General features: G+C 44.1%; 1 long non-coding RNA gene across 1 annotated transcript in view; it reads right to left on the bottom strand.

Moving 5' to 3' along the window:
• The window catches only part of LOC147241466 (uncharacterized), a 62,225-nt gene extending 52,346 nt beyond the window's left edge, over positions 1-9,879 (bottom strand). Inside the window, exon 1 of the long non-coding RNA XR_015110984.1 lies at positions 9,786-9,879. This is a non-coding gene — a long non-coding RNA (uncharacterized LOC147241466). The remainder of the gene's footprint in view (positions 1-9,785) is intronic.
• Positions 9,880-17,180: the final 7,301 nt, after the last annotated feature.

Here is a 17,180-nt window from a genome sequence, read left to right as displayed (position 1 = left end):
GGTCCCAACGGAGACACCGAGGGCAGCCAACAAGGGGAGAATCTGACAGCTGAGGGGTTACACTGGAGTAGAGTTGGAACTGACCCCAATAGGCTCTTCCTCGACAGGTCACCTGGTTTGGAGAGGGTTTGTTTACTGCACAGGCTGCTCAGCTGTGTGTTACCTTGTTCACACGATAAAAATTTAGCTCTGATTTTCCAGGAATGTTGTTGGGTTTTTGAGCTCACTGACAATATCTCCAGCTTAGAGGTTGGGCCTAAAACACTACATGTTAATATATCACATGAAATAAATGAGTAGGATAAATCTGAATATCTGGTGAGTCAATGACAAGCTTCAACCGTGACAGCCACGACTAAAGTGAGAGAAAACCTAAGGCGTCGTCTGCAACAAAAGGAGATGTTGTTTCTGTATGTGCATGCGCAAAAAAGACCAGAGTGGATGTCCCTGAAGGACACTGGCTATAAATAGTGAACACATTTGGAAATATTGTTAAAACTTGCAAAACAACCCAATCTATTCTTTCACCCGTAGCAGACTATTTCTTTATTTTCATCTTCTTTATTTTAACTGAGTCTGGGGAAGAAAAGCAGTATATTTATAGGACTGAGTAGCTTTGAATGATTCAACCTACAGAAAAATCCTTAGCAAGCCCCTCAGGTTTTATGAGCTACTGTCTCTTTAAGGAAAAAAAAGCCCTGTGCTTCTGATTGGTCCACGTCTGGAAGCCTTCAGAGGGGCAGCATTTTTGACTGAAGTCAATCATATACATTCACAAACTGGCATCAGCGTGTTGTTAACCACTTAATTTGAAACTTGTGCCTCATTCAAATTAAAGTTTAACAGTAATAGTTTCTATACGTGACAGAAAACATTAAAAAAAAACCTTCATGGCAACAAGACCAGAGAAAATTCAAAGCAACAAATGAGTCCGCCTGCGTGACTTCCTGATTGTCTTCAATTCTATGTCTGAACACATTGTGAACCAGGCAGGAAACCCGCCCAGATGATGTGACTTCAGACAGACTACACGATCTTCCTCATGGAAACCTCCTCTGCCTGAGCTCACAGACAACTAAAATGCTGCCGTGACGTGGGTGACAGACTTGACCACCTGTAATGGAGTGTTGGTGAGAGAAGCTCATGTGAAATCCACTGACGGCAGAAAAGAGAAACCGTGAAGAGGGAGTCGAAGCCTCCCATTCTGATCATTGCTTAAGTGGAGGGGAGGAAGCGTCGTCTCAGGTTTAGCATAGCCGGGAAGTGTTGGGTTTGTGGTGGGTGTTAGCAAAGAGCACTGGAGTAAGTCTAGAAGTGTAGAGGGTTCTCTTAGACAGTTTCCAGTACATTTTTTTTTAATTACAAAAAAAAAAAAAAACGCCTCTAAGACATCTGGAGTCTTTATTGACTGCAAAGTGACTGATGTATTCAGACAACCCTACTGCAGAGGCTTCTGTTTGCAATAAGAGCCTTTCATTTATACGAGAAACAAGGGGCTTTTGAAGTGGAAAAACCCACCACCTCTACAATGTGTTCATTAAAAAAGTTATTATACTTTTCTCCTGAAAGTTCATCATCCGGGTACTGAGTCACAGCCATTTGAAGCAGGACCCCTGCACTGCAGCTTTATGTTCTACAAAGAGCTTCAACAAGGACAAAGCACACCTTTCCCCATAAATATGTGAATTTGGCCAGTTAATGATGCCTGCACAAATGGCCCCCAACCAAACTAAATAGCCTCTATTCCTGCTTAATTTATTGGAGACAAGCACCATACTGAGATCAAACAAGTCATTCTCGCTTGTTGCACCTTCACTGCAATGAATTTGCTGACCCCACAACCTTTTGCATTTTTCTATAAGGGGGCATGAGAGGCCGGAAAAGAGTAGCCCCAAGGTAAGAGGAGGTTTAGCTCACATGAGGTTTGGGTTTGTACGATGCTTGTGTAGCCCGATAAATCAGCTAGTTAGGGGAAAATTTCTGTACACACACGGCAGCTGAGAAAACAGCAGCTAGAAAGACAGATATCCTGAACAGGAACGGTGAGAAAAGAAGTTCACACATCTAAACACACAACAGACACGTGACACGAGTCATTGGGTCCAGGTCTCAAGCAGGTACGTTTTTCCCTGGGCAAGTCAAGTCTCCTCCTTCTGCAGAGTTCACTGTTAAAGAACAGAGTAGGTGTCCAATGGTCCAGCGAATCAAACCTGGAAGTCAGCTGGTTTCAAGTGTTCTTCGGTGCATCGTGATGTTCAGTTTGTAACCTATAATCAAACGTGACTAACGAGCTGTTTAGCTCCAACGTGTTACCTCAGGTTACAAAATCTTGAGTTCCCGATCCACGAAGTTGAAATTGTTAACTTTCACCCTATACTCAACTCAGACCTCACTCTTACCTACCCCTCCACGTCACGAAGTCAGATTTTATGTGCTTTTTCAAGTGTAGAAACCCTCTTGTTCTGTTTATCTTCACTCATGCTAGCGCTCTTTGTTAACCTGCACTGTAGTTTAATCACGTGATCAACGCCACCGGTCACAGCTTCATTAAGAACACGGCGTCACAGTTGGGAGCTGAAGGCTACAGTGAACAGTGAGGTTAAAAACATGGCACCAGTGACATTTTTCAAAACAACTCAAGGGTTCAGGACACATGGATTATTGCCGACAAGCAATATAAAGGTCATGGTTTCGTCATAGTTTTTTTTTTTTTTTAATTTTGGAAAAATGGTCATTCCATTTGTATTTTAAGTGATAAAAGGTTTGTTTGGAAGTAAAAAAAACAACAACATCTATATGGGTAGACTGGGAGTACGTACACTAAAAATGTGCAAAATCTTTACACTCCAGTTTGTGGCCTTCTTATCCCCCTAGTCTGAAAGCCTTGATGGTTTTAACTTCATATCAGTTTTGCGTCTGCATTCATGTTGCAGCTCAGTGTTGCTGACCTGATGTTTCATTGTTGCTTATCATAGCAGAGTTTCTGTTACGCTCCCTCCACAAGCTTCTACAGTCGTGAACGCTCTCAGTCAATTGGCCTGGTTTATGCGAGAAAACATGTTCTGTTGCCTCCAGTCCTTTCTCAGACTCACTAAAGACCGTCGACCACGTGGAATGGCATCTCAGTGCTTTAAAAAAAAACACTAAAAGCTTCCTCCTGTATAGCAACGGCCGTGTGTTTGTCTGGAGTTATTTGATGTGGGTGAATGTGTCAGGGTCACAGTCAGGAGGTCTCCACCCCGCTGGCGATGGACCCCATTGTCCGTGGAGGACCCCCCTCTGTGTTATTGAGACGTTCTAGTCATCTCTATTATGAAGTGTGATTAGGTTGTTGTGCCTATTAACTCCTATTATCAGAGGAGCCCTGAGATGTCTGCATGTGGCTGGTGGGACGATCCAGATTCATTGACGGCTGCAAATTTGTATTTGCATTTTGTTGCCAGATTGGCAGGAAGACACAGATTAAAGCTTTACGATGCTTTGGCCCTTTTAGAGCAGCGTTCATATGGAACGCATCAATCAGCTACAAATCGCTTCAAACTAAAACCAGTTTGCAAATTATAATTGATGTTTTATTGCTTGTTAATGCAATTATGATGGATTCTATTTTGTATTTTTCCTCACTGGTGGTGTGCGAGTCCTGTTGCTGCTTTGAAAGAAATCTTCTGAGCCGCGCTGCATACAGAAGGTTTTTTTTAGTAGGAAGATAGAACGTTATCAAAGGATGTCAAAGCATTGTTGAATGCAGCCACGTCATTACTGAAGGGGTCAGTGCAGTTGAAATGCTCAACGCCTAGCAGTGACACGCAAAAGGGTCCTCAAACTCGTGAGGCTGATACTCAATCTCAAGATATCAAGTTGCCCTGTACATCATAAATTTACTTTCTCCTGACTAACTTTGTCATTTAACCTCTCTGAAAGCTCCAGTACTGATGGACTTCGTGAAGGAAGACCTGCATCTGGTCCTGGGTCTGACCTCAGTGGAACCTGAGGAATGAGGCGCTGGGTGGCAGGTGAGGAAGCGAGCAGGAGGGGACGCGTGAATAGAGTGGAACTGCAGATCTGGACCCTGGCACCGAGCCTAAACCTCAGACAGGAATGTGCCACCACTACAAACCTTATAAGGGAGCGCTGAAGGACTTGTTGGAAAATGCGTCAGTGGTGGCGTTTCCATTTTGAGCGAAGTTTGAACATGATGCGAAAAAAGGAAATGTGATTTGAGTGAATTAAACTGGGTTACTTAATAAAAATTTCTGTCAGAAGATAACACAATGTTGCATATGACTGTAAGAGAGCAGAAGAAGAAGAAGAGTTCATCTTGACCATCTATCAGCGAAAAATGGAGAATAACTACTACTTTCAGTTGAGCAAGTCGTAGTTGTTCCTTTGTGGCAGCTATCAGTCGTTCTGCATGCTGTCCAGAGACAAAGGTCAAAAGCCACACTGCCACTACAGTTTGCTTTGGTATGGTACGCAATTCGATCCTTTTCAACTGTCAGATGTTGTGAATGGTTCCAAAACAACTGATCCGTACCAGTACACCTCCGTCGGTGCACCTAAGGTAGCACACTGATCCCGTGCCAAAACGACGGCGCAGGAAACGCTGCGGTCTGACAGAATTGTCAGTTTTGTGCTTTAAGGCGAATAAAGGGCAAACGCTCCAGTCACCATGTTCAAATATTCTCTCTGCAACGGGAGTGAAGACTGAGGACTGACGTTTCGCGGAAAAATCGGTGACGATGAAAGTTGCAGATTTTTTTTTTTTTTTAAGGGTTTCCATCCGCCATTTCACGCTTTTTGGAAAAAAGGCCAAAAATCCATCAACCTTTTCTTCCTCTATACTTCAAGATGACCTTTCACACATTAAGTCCTATCTTGATGAGTAGCTGATAACCATTTGGCACAAACTTGTAATTTATTGGTTTAATTTTTCATATTTCAAATGCAGTTCATCCATAACAGATTTCTGTCTGAAATCTGCCTCATTCGCTTCATCTTTGTCACATTTCAAGCTCCTTAAATTGCCATGAAAATGTGCTTTGTACTATGATTAAAATTGCACCGTCTCACCAAAGCAACTTAATTTTTTTTATACACATATATTAAAAAAAACAGCTTTTTGAGGGAAAAAAAAATAAGTTTCATGCAATATTCCGAACTTCCAGGTACTCATCAAGATTCCTCCACATCCTGTCTGGTTCCTCACGTCAGATAAAACAAACGTCTGAGATTTGTGAATGCTGAATGAAGCTCTCAGCATGATGGGATTCAGGGAAGCTCCTCAGTGTTTGATTTCTGCGTTTTCCCCTGTGAAAGGTCCCTGTTGGCTGGCAAAAGGAGATTGATTGCGACATCAATGCAAACCACCAGAGTACCCCTGCTCCATCTGATGGAAATGCTGTTTAGTGAGGAAGAAGTCAAGGTTAAAAGGCTCGTGCCACAGTGGGAGAGGAGGATGTGGGAGTGGCACTTGACAACAAGCCTCCTCAGCGTCTCTCAGAAAACAAAGAAGCAGAGACGCCGTCTCTTTTGACATTGTTGGTCTGTCATTTACCAAGAATCACCCCAGAGGTTCTAATCATGCATGCAAATGTTGAAGCAAATTTATTTTTAAACATTATGTTAAGCTTAGCTGAGCAGTTTATTTAACTATTTCAGATGTTTTTGGAAGTTTGATTAGTGGCAGAATTTATCCCCCTTGACCAACGGAGGAGAAAAGCCCCGAAGAGCAGCAGGTATTAGCTCAAATAGGTCTGAAGCTGCGGGCTTTTACTTTACTTCCTCCTTCACCCCTTTAGCCCCACTGAGCAAATGAGAACAGCTTCTTCTTGTTCCCAAAAACTGGAGGAAAAACACCCAGCAGGCACCAGCAGCCATCAGACATACCTTAAGTATCATCTTCCCCGGACCAGACGAACCCATCAAATGAGTCGAGTGGATGATTCCGGCCTCCCTGAAGTTTTACTGTACTCTCCCTCCATCTGCCTGACTGAGCATCTTAAATGCAGCTGCCCACTGACCTGAGTGATGCTCATAAATCACCGTGATGCCTTCCAGAGGTGGGTTCTCCTCAAGGTAAAGGGGTCAAAGAGTCTTCTGTTTTTTTTTTTGGGGGGGGGGGGGGGAGTGCCCCCCCCCCCCAATTTAGTTAAAAAACCAAAAACAAACAGGAAGCCAACTGTCTTTCATAGAGATATGCAACTGCAGGTAAGACCACGGATGATGAGGAGTTTTTATATACATATATGACAACTATATCATATATTATTGATCATCCGCAGGGAGATGCACCTGTGCATTTTTCAATTTATTTTTATTTTTTTATCCTTTCTTAGCCCCTGTACTTGGTGGGTGTTACTGGAAACTCCAGACTAAAACTGAACAAATCACAGCAAAAACAATTTCAATGTGTTGGTTCGAATCGCCAGTCGCGCTCATGGGTTGGTTGGTTCAGGATACCCACCAAAGCGATGACAACACACTTTTGGTCAGATTTGCTATTAGCTATCAGTTGCCATTAACTTCAAGCTAAATAAATGTGGCTGGATCTTCACGCAGTCTGGCGTCACGCTGATGCAGGAGGGTAAAACATCTTTGTGAGCTCAAGGCACATATTTGTGAGTACACTTTTCAGGTGAAGTATTGCGCTAAAGTACTTCTGCGTGGCTTCACTTTTTAGAACAAGAAAACACCTGCAGTGATTTACACCATCTAAGCATCTTCTATGTGAAATAACTGCTAAACCTTTTTATTCTGACACATTTTGGGGGGGGGGGGGGGGTTCTCCCTCAATAAATTACTCCCAAAATGTTTTCTGTGCAAAGGCAGCAGCAACACAGAAACGAAAGGAAGACAAACTCCAGTATATTTCTGGTAACACGGCCACTAGGTCAGTTACCCTCATCATTATTAATGATGAAAGTGATAATTTAAGCTTGGCAGCTCACAGCAGTCAGTTTGATACTGGCACCTACATCAAGTATCACCCAGGGTGCAGAGCAGAAGGTCAGAGCCTGCCAAGAGGTCAGGTCTGAAATATGCCTCTGTTCAGCCTAATGACCCACAGCACAATTAACACTCGGCAGCTCAGCGGGTCAGCGTGAGGATACGGAGGTGTTTATAGGCTGTTGGCTTTGCTTCCCTCATGGACCCTGTGGAGTCCAGCTGATCATCTTCCAGACTGGAGCTGGAGGAGCTCCAGTCTGACACATGTACAGTAGAGAGAGGAGGAGTGATGCTCAAACGCTTCCTTTGAAGACTTTGTTTCCTTAGTTTCCTCAAAAATGTCTGGGTGGAATCTATTTTTACCTGCCAGAATGAAAAAGATGTGAAAGTCTTCAAGTGAAGCGAGCAGATGTGGTTTTCCCACATGGCTACAGTACAGCTCCTCCTAATGATGGGGGGTTACAACAGGCAGGTGGTAGTCTCAGCTGACTGGTCAAAGCAACTGGAGATTACCCTCCCAGTTATATAATCACACATTCACCGCAGCTCACAGGAGATGTCCGTTATTTATAATGCCACTGACCCATTTACACAAAAGTGCTGTCTTTTCAGTCTGAAGGGGATCAGAGCGACGGCTCGGTCAGAGAGGATGTCCTGCTCTGCTCAGCCTTTATTTGTCAGGTTTCCATCAACACGGGCATTAGAAAATGTTGAGTGAAACAGCAAAACCTGAAAAAAGTTTTGCCAAGTTTACAATGATTTTTGCCTTATTTCTAAAAAAAAGAGCGAATGCACAAAATGGCCAAATGAACTGAGCTCTGACATAGCGAAGCTTTAATTCACGCCGCTGAGCAGCTCTTTCGAAACTTGTCAAACTTGTGCGATACTGGCAGGCACCAATGAGTCCAACTGAAGGTTATTCCTGAGGACTTGAAGATTTTCTTCTTCTACCTTTTGTGTGTGTGTGTGTGTGTGTGTGTGTGTGTGTGTGTGTGTGTGTGTGTGTGTGTGTGTGTGTGTGTGTTATGGCTCTGATTGCAACATTAGAGGGAATCTTAAGTTTTTACATCATCATTCAAGTTTTCATTCAAAATCCCGACGGTGTGATTTTTGTGGGTCTACATCGTGAACAAAGATGTTTTCTTAAGTCCGTATATCACAATGTGTAGGCAGGACATTGCTGCAGCGCCACCATATTTAAAGTTGCCTGTTTATCTGCTCCAAATGGAAATGCGCTTTATACTTCTTTCCTATTTTATGTCACATTCACAGTTCAGCTGAATGGAAACCCAATGATTGGCTTGATTTTACGCCGAGTTAACTTGAGAGGCAGAGGAAGGATCATTTGCAGTTTCAGGAGAGTAACTGTAACTTACTGTATTGGCACAAAAAAGTACAAAACATCTGCACTCAGCCACATCTGTCCCTGAAGACTTGACTCCACTCTGAATTATTATTTAATCACGAGAAGGAGGAGGAAAATCACTTTTCCCTCCCATGTGTTGAACATGCACACGCCGAACACGCCAGGCCCCGTGAAGCAGGTGCACCTCATCAACGCCAGATTTTTAGACCCACTGTCTCCTAGCAACAACACCAGAGGAAGAAGAGAGCTCCACCAGCTTGGAGGGCCACTGCCGTGAACCAAAACATCCTCTGGCTTTGTTTGGCTATTTTGGTGAAAACTAGGCCAACGGTTCTGGTGCAGACGTATTAACATGTATGCGTTTTACAGAATGTGCGTGTGCGTGTGTGTGTGAAGGATGTTCCTCTCCCAGGTGATGCAAGGTCCCAGAGTGTTTTCCTGGCCTGATATCCAGCAAGCTGCCCTCAGCTAGACCATTGATTCCCCTCATAATGTAATCAACATTCCCAGGTTGCCATTTTGGTTCCAAATACATTCACTATATATGCAAAGCCTGCTGAATGTATTTAAATGACAATCAACGCATCCAGGTACAGTATGTAGCTAATTCAACAGACAGGCATTGATGTTGTGCACTGCCAAGACTGCAGTGTGACATCATAGCATCGTAAAGTGTTAGTCTTAATTTACCCTTCAATTTAATACATGAACACAATTTGAAGTCAAAATATGTAAACTGCAATTCATCTAAGACATTATGTCCCCTTTTTATGTCAAAAATGCATAATAAAGATATAAAAAATAATAGCTGTCGTCCTCTCAACTATCCAATTCTACACTACTACAGGCTGTATATAGTGCTGCTTATTTTGGTATTTTTTTATTATTTAAAAAAGTTAACTTTAAATAAATGACAAGATAAATTTAGAATTAATTCAAGCAACTCCTGCCATTTTTTTCCATCCTGAAATGCTTACATTAAAACCAATGTTGTTCCCTATTAAAAATATTAATTAACACCTCCACATATTGTCCCTGTTGACACATCATCAGTTTCCTTGCGTGATTCAAACCCAGAAAACTTTATCTATTGGGGGGGGGGGGGGGGGGATGTTGCTAAGTGCAGTTTAATGTGTATCCAAATGAGACGAATAGCAACTTTCAATGAGATAAATGAAAATGATAAATGAAACATTATAATTCAAGCTAAGTTACATTAAGCCATGCTAAGATATAATGCTGACAAACAGGGTGTAACAAACTAATTTGAACACTTAAATTAACTACGGGTAAACAGAAAGCCAAAAGACGTAAACAAAATGCAGCAGCTGAGGTTGGGGAAACAAGGAATGCTACATGAGCATAACACACTGCCAGTAGCTTCATACGGATGGCCACATTTACAGGCTAAAGCTACACAGTCCATGCTAGTATAAATAGCTGTTCTAGCTAGTCTGTTTGTCATTGGACTCACTGAGAGTAGTCCCCGAATGTTGTCTTCTAGGCCCAGGTGGCGATATTAGCTTGACGGTCACTCGCTAATAGCGTCGGCCATCTTTGCGCAACTTCTTCATCCTCAAGTTGGACTGAGGGCAGAGAGGAAACTATATGACTCACTATTGCCCCTAAGGGTACACAGTGGTATTACATGATGGGCTAGATAAGCTGGTTGGAGGCGCGGGTTAGTTTTCTAACTTCAGGAGATGTCTCTCTGGAACCCAACTTGAACACGTCAAAACTGATATTTTTCCACGGTCTACCCATAGATTTATTTTCTCTTTTCTATGCTACAAACTACATAAAGCACATTTAATGTTACTTTCATGCTTTGGACACTGGTAGATTACATCTGTAGTCTTTGGGACCTTACATGCATTTGGGTTTATGCAAATAGCATCACTCAGTGGCGAGACACACATCCATGTGCTGTCTTTATATTTGAAGTAACAGAAATGTGTTTCATTGAAATTATCCAATTATCCAATTTTTTTTTTTTACATGAGATCGTTAAAGAGAGGAAGACAATATTGAATGAATGTAGCATAATTTTTAGGTAGTTCCAATGAGTGCGCGCACACACACACACACACACACACACACACACACACACGAGGCATGAAAGTTGTCCATTGTCACTGAGCCTTTATGGATTCTGGTGCTTAATGTGAGTCCAGGCCTTCCTTTCTCATAGTGGGCCGTCCCAGCAGAGATTAGGGGCCTGGGCTGCTGAATGAAGGCGAGAAGCAGCTCTTTCTCTCTCTCTCTCTCTCTCTCTCTCTCTCTCTCTCTCTCTCTCTCTCTCTCTCCTCTGGATGCTTTCACTCATGGTGAATGAGTGTAATTCTGGGAAATGTGCCCCATGAACAGCGGAGGAAACCCCTAAATCCAGCAGAGCTCCTGAGGGGATCTGCCTTTGACAAACGACTTCCCCCGTGAGGGGAACACAGCCTGTGGATCAGTGAGCGCCTCTAATAAAAAGGGTGAAGGCGTGATCTTATCCACAGCGCCGTGAAGCCCTCAGCCCTCCAGCTCCTCACGTCTGTCTCCATTCGAAAAGAAAAGGTCAATGAGAAGTGATTGTGCAGGTGACTAACTGCTTATATGTGATATTTTTACAGACGCGAGACAACAGTATTGCCTCGTAGCACGTGAACGGTGGAGGGAAATGACGAAACAAACAATGTTTACAATTCTAGCACTTTCCCATCTGAAAAGGTCAAGACATCAAAAAGCTGCTGAATGAATGACACTGACAGATGCTGTCAATCCTGGCGGGGGTTACAGCGTACTGCCGGTGGTTAGCGGAGGGACGCGGGACGGGAACAGACAGCTGATGTTCTCCAGAGCCTGAACAGCTGAGACCACGAGGGTCCAAGCAGAGGCGAGCGACCTCTGAGACTCCACATTTTAACGAGCAGCAGAGCCCGCTGAGGAGTCTGTCTGCACACTTATAGCTGTTCCTCGAGATGAGAGGAAGCCATTACCCAAATCTCCATAGAATTGACAAAACGCTGAGAGCAAGGGAAAAAAAAAAAAAAAAGCTTTACAGGAGCTCAGCTAATAGACAGCTGTGTTCAGAATAGAGAAGACGTGATAGGAAGCCGTATCTGGAGAAAACAATGCACAACTGTTGCACATTATCACAAACAAACAGCGCCGCATCTATTTCACCCGTAACGCTCGACAACGGTCGCACAACAGCGCGCTCAGTTGTACTATCTGCAGCAGCAAGCTTGGTAAGATTAGGCGGCTGCGGGCTACCTGACTTTTTTTGGTTTAACAACATACACTCAACTCTGGAGAAGTGTGAGGATGTGCTGTTCTCTTCTGCATCTCAGCGGGGAAACAAAACAAAAAAAAACAAACCAAAACCCTACACAACTTGATTTCCAGAGTCAGGAATGCTGAAAGCTCTAAGACATACTTCATGGTTGTGTATCAAAGGATCTTGGGAGTACTCAAATGAATCTCATCTCCACTCCGCTGCTCAAGTAAGCTTTGAGTAATGAGAACATTTTGTACGAGGAGAAAGGGAAGAGCTTGATGTACGGAACTTTCCCCGTAACAACAGACGTTACACCTGCAGACGTGCTTGCTGGATGGTGTCACTGTAGCGCCGCGGCTAACACAATAACTCACCCGCAGTCAAGTTCGGCACTCTCCCACCGCAGAACATGACCTCTGTCGGCTCGCATCGCTCCACGGGGCTTTTTCCTGATAGATATCTGAGCAACGACATCTGTTTTCAGGTTTGTATTTACTAAACCAGGACAGGAGGAGGCTCCTTGTTGGGGCCTCCAGGGCATTTAAGCATCCACAATCCATAAAATGAGGCATGTTCGACATAAAAGAGGGCTTTAACTGTCTGTCAGGGAGGGACTGTCATATGTTGTGTCGTTAAAGTCAGCGAAAACTTAACTGCGTCAAGTCTGTCACGTCGTCAAGTAGATTTGAAAAAATAAATAGAAGCATCGGGTTGCCTGAAATGCAGCAGATTCATGATGCTCCCTATAAAATATGACCTACTCATTAGGAAAAGGCGTTAATAGGTTTAAACAGTTCTAAACGTACAGTTTTTAACCTTTGACCTACTTACTGGATGTAAACACGCCATGGTTGAAGAACTGTTATTATCAGGAGCAATACAGCACGTAGCCGTGGAAGTCTTTGTTGCAAAACAAAGCGCTATCTGCATGTGGGCCAGGGCGGCCGCAGACAGGTCCAAATGAGGGAAAATATTGCATTAACATAAGTGACTTTTGTCACTGAAATGTCAAGGATGGCAGTTTGTTTGCAAAATTAAACACATTTTCGCTTCAGACCAACCGAACGTAGGTTCAGCATCACTTTGGTGCACAAAATCGTCGTTTTAAACAAAGATATTGGACAAGTACGCTCAAAACAAAGACAAAAAGCAGCGCAGTTTGAGGTGAAAATCGCGGCACAGCTGATCACGTGACAAGATTTAACCACGCTACAACACCCAGTTAGCTGAAGATGGAAAGTTTGACCAAGATGGAAGTGCAACAGATAATATTTGTTTCTTTTCCACAGACAAATCTAGCAGTAAAACTACTTTGAGGAATCTGCTGAAAATACATTCTTATCTTTGTTTTTCACATTTCTGGTTGCTTAGAAACGGCGGGCAGGACAGGAGCGCAACCAAGCAAAGTGGCTTGGTGGCTTTTTATGTGTTCAGGAAAGTTATTCACTGCCCCTTTGGACGTTGCTTTGCTTTCAAGGCTGAAGATGACGCCAAGCAGGCCACTTGCGTTTCACATGCTGATTTTGGGGATCCATACCAAGGAGACAAGGCATAAAACAAAGGTGAAAGTGTCTTATCTTGTGTAGATGACTCCATTTTGTTTAATAAAACCACTTTGTTACTCAGTGTAGTGTGAAGGAGGGACGAGACTCGAACCACTCTCAGAGTTACAGTATGCTATAGTATACAGTTACTCAGTGACCGCAGTAATTACCCTGCTCTGAATAAGATAAAACATGAAGGAAGGTGTTTACATCAGCTGCTTGTATAAACATGTACATGTGAAAGAACAAAGTCCAACTAATGTAATGTCTTGTAATATCCAAAGTTTGAATGAATGAGAGGGTTCCTGGTTCGAGCCCCGGCTCCAGCACGGGGTCTTTCTGTGTGGAGTCTCCATGTTCTCCCTGTTCCTGTGTGGGTTCTCTCTGGTACTCCAGCTTCCTCCCACAGTCCAAAGACATCAAGAGGGGACGAGGCTGATTGATACTCTAAATTGACTGTAGGTGTGACTGTGAGTGTGAATGGTTGTCTGTCTCTATGTGATGGCCCTGTGATGGACTGGTGACCTGTCCAGGATGAACCCTGCCTCTCACCTGAAGGCTGCTGGGATAGGCTCCACCCCCCACGACCCTTAACAGGATAAGCAGTAGAAAATGGATGGATGGATGGATGGATGGATGGACTGATACAGCCTTGTCGCCACACTCCCAACACTCACAGGAAGTTAGAGCTGCATCATCAAACTGTTTTAAGTTCTATTAGGGTCACAGACTCCAGCAGAACTTCACGGCGCGATTCAGGTGAATGCACGTCTGTAATGCCACAGTTCTGGAATACAACACTTTTGCATAGAGGCGCCACTTTCCCGACCCGTGAACCATGTCAGCGCATGTTGTACAGTCTGTGGATCAAACCTGCTCAGAAACCCTTGGAAGGGAACCTTGGACCTTCGTGCAAAAGCCTGCTCAGCCCTGGTGGGGACACAAATGAATAATAAATCAAGTGCTTCCGAGAGGTGCACAGACCTGGAGGGTAACAAATGGGTCATCAAAGCGCTGTCATCCTGGTTGATGTGGCCATGGAGGATGGACGCTCTCAGACAGAGCCCAGATGATGAGCGGAGGTGATCGGACTGCCAGATAAGGGTGAAAAACTCTGATGTGGCAACAGTGTCTGTTAAAGTTAGGGAAGCGTGTTGTTTTTTAAACAGGAACACAGGTGGTTGCTCATGACTGCACGCGTGTTCAAATGATACACAGAACAGTTGGCCGTAGATGTTGACGTATCCTCATGGGAACGTGTGAAATAGATATGCTGATGATATAAAAAAGGAACTGGTTTAATCACTCGGGGACATGATTCGATCTCTTCTAAGCGGGATTGATTTAACACCTGCCTGCAGAGACTGACCATCTATGTCACTACTGTTTCAACTCACGTGATTTATTACTCCACCGGCTTCTATGACCTAAATGTTTGGGGGGGGGGGGGGGGGTCAGGCGAAGTTGTTTGTGGTTGGGGAGGTCAGTCATTCTTTAATTAACTACATTTCATCGGAGGAATTAGCAGTAGTACTTTGTGTTTGAATGCCATCGTCACTGTAACCTTCCTGACCCAGTGGACTTCAGTGCCAGATTTAAGAGAAATTCCCTCAAGATGTTCTGGAGTTGATCCCGAGACTTGCTCGCCTATCATATACGTGTCAGGTGACAAGGATGGTGAACTTTGACCTCCGGAATCTTTCTAGTTCATCCTACAAACCCTGTTGGACATTTGCGCCAACTGCAAAGACATTTCCTGTGATATCACATGAATGACTACTAAATTTGAGGCGGCAAAGGGGTGCAGTGGTCAGCACTGTGGCCTCACAGCAAGAAGGTTCTGGTTCGAGCTCCGGCTCAGGCACGGGGTCTTTCTGTGTGGAGTCTCCATGTTCTCCCTGTTCCTCTGTGGGTTCTCTCTGGTACTCCAGCTTCCTCCCACAGTCCAAAGACATCAAGAGGGGACGAGGCTGATTGATACTCTAAATTGACTGTGAGTGTGAATGGTTGTCTGTCTGTATGTGTTGGCCCTGGTGACCTGTCCAGGGTGAACCCTGCCTCTCGCCTGATGGCTGCTGGGATAGGCTCCACCCCCCCACGACCCTTAACAGGATAAGCGGAAGAAAATGGATGGATGGACTACTAAATTTTCTGGCTACAAGTAAAATTGTTATAACTGTTAATAATCTATCAATGAGTTTCTACATAAACTGATACATTGATGATACATTTTTTTTTCTGGTTTTGTTTAGGGTTTTTTTTTTTTGGTGCGGATCTCTTTTCCAGAAGTGTTTTACTTACTAGTTTGTCAAGATCTCTTACAAACCTGGCAACCCAAAACTTGCTGTTATTAATGACTATTAACACAATATGTTCTTAGTTAATGAGCAACCAATCAATCAGAAACAAATGATTAGTTAATGATTACCTATCAAATGTCTCCCAGTCGAGGAGAGTATTGCTGACTCGGCAGAGCTGACCAAAGACTACTAGCATCAGTAAAGGGGTCTCATCAAGCTGCACCAATAGAAAATGCAGATTGTCTCATCAAAATTTTATAGTTAGAAGTGTTTTTGTTTTGGTTTTTTACATGCTTGGTTTATATATATAAAAAGAAAGGATCAGTTAAGACAAGGACAAAGGCAGAAAAACAACTTAAAGTCTTTGTATTTCATGGTGTCTGGAGGACTTTGGAGACAATGCCACAGTGAAAACAATGAAAAGACAGCAGCGAAATGGAATGGAAAATGGATTCAGGAGCATTTATTTTCGGCAGGATGTGACAGGGCGTCCAGAATTAAATGCAAATATTTACTCCCGGTTCCGCACTTTCATTTAAGACTGGGCTCGGTCGTCCCCGCGGGGACGCGCAGGTCAAGAAGTGAGCAGACACACATGAGCCGATGTCTTCTGGGGTCGGGAAGCTGCAACAGAAGCGGGCAGTGACGAGGTTAGATGTGTGTGCAGCACATCCGAGTTTCCTGTGAATAAAACATGCAGTGGCATGTTGGTAGCGACGATCGAGGAGGCCCGCTGCATTATTCATGCAGTGTAGCAGACGAGGACGAGGTTGTGGTGGAAGTGGTGGAGGGGTGAGGGGTGTTGTAAAGGAGAAAAGAGAAGGAAACGGGGGGGATGATATGCACTGCAGGGGCATTTGAAGGTGTTAGGGTGTTGCCAGGCGGTAAAGACCCGAGAAGGTCGCCCATCCAGCTACTGGGTGCTGTCAGCCATCATCAGCCCGAGGCCCTCAGCAAGATCTCCCTTAGACACATGAGCCTGGGGAACTTCTAATCTAATATATTCCAATAAAAAAAGGAAATAAAAATCTCCAGCGTCATCAGAAGCCAACATTGATTTGGTGCAGCTGATGAAGAGAAAGAACGATTTTAACAGTAAATCAATACATATATGATAGTGAAAATTCAACGGCGTGCTTTAGTGTGTCAGAGAGTGATGTGGAAGGGATGTGGCTGCCTTTAGCGGCGCTTGTGTTATCCCGACCCCACTAATCCCAGAGACGGGGTTCTCCCATAAGAGCTGAATCAGTGTTTTCCCTCTGCAGCGCAGAGCCGAGGAAATGTGTTCCAGTCAGCAGCTCTTCCTGCAGTCAGGGAGAGGCCGACAGACAGCGCTGCCAGCCAAAGCTGATGCTACTGCACCACCTGCAGGACCACCAAACTCAGCATGTGTGTGTATACCAATGTGTGTGTGTGTGTGTGTGTGTGTGTGTGTGTGTGTGTGTGTGTGTGTGTTGCAAAGTGGGTGTGAAGAAGTCAAAAATGATTTCAACACTATGAACTTCTTTGCCAAGGACACGGGGAACAATTTTGCGACCTTTGTTATTGGCGGCAGAAGATTGTCATGATGTTTAATCTCAATTTTAAAGGGGGGGGTGGGGTGGGGGGAGAGAAACACATCCAAGATAGAAATATATCAGGAGAGACAGCAGCTGGAGTTGCTGGTGTCCACTCATTTGTGGAGTGACACGCCCTGCAGAGCACTCAGGGGTCAGGGATGAGCGCCGCTGGTGAAGGCTGCGCCAGCATAAAAGAGAAAT

The sequence above is a fragment of the Aulostomus chinensis genome, chromosome 21 (genome assembly GCF_037954235.1).
Source record: "Aulostomus chinensis isolate RoL2024-O1b breed Wild chromosome 21, RoL_Achi_v1.0, whole genome shotgun sequence".
In the NCBI taxonomy this organism is placed as follows: domain Eukaryota; kingdom Metazoa; phylum Chordata; class Actinopteri; order Syngnathiformes; family Aulostomidae; genus Aulostomus; species Aulostomus chinensis.
This window is presented reverse-complemented; position numbering and strand designations above follow the sequence as displayed.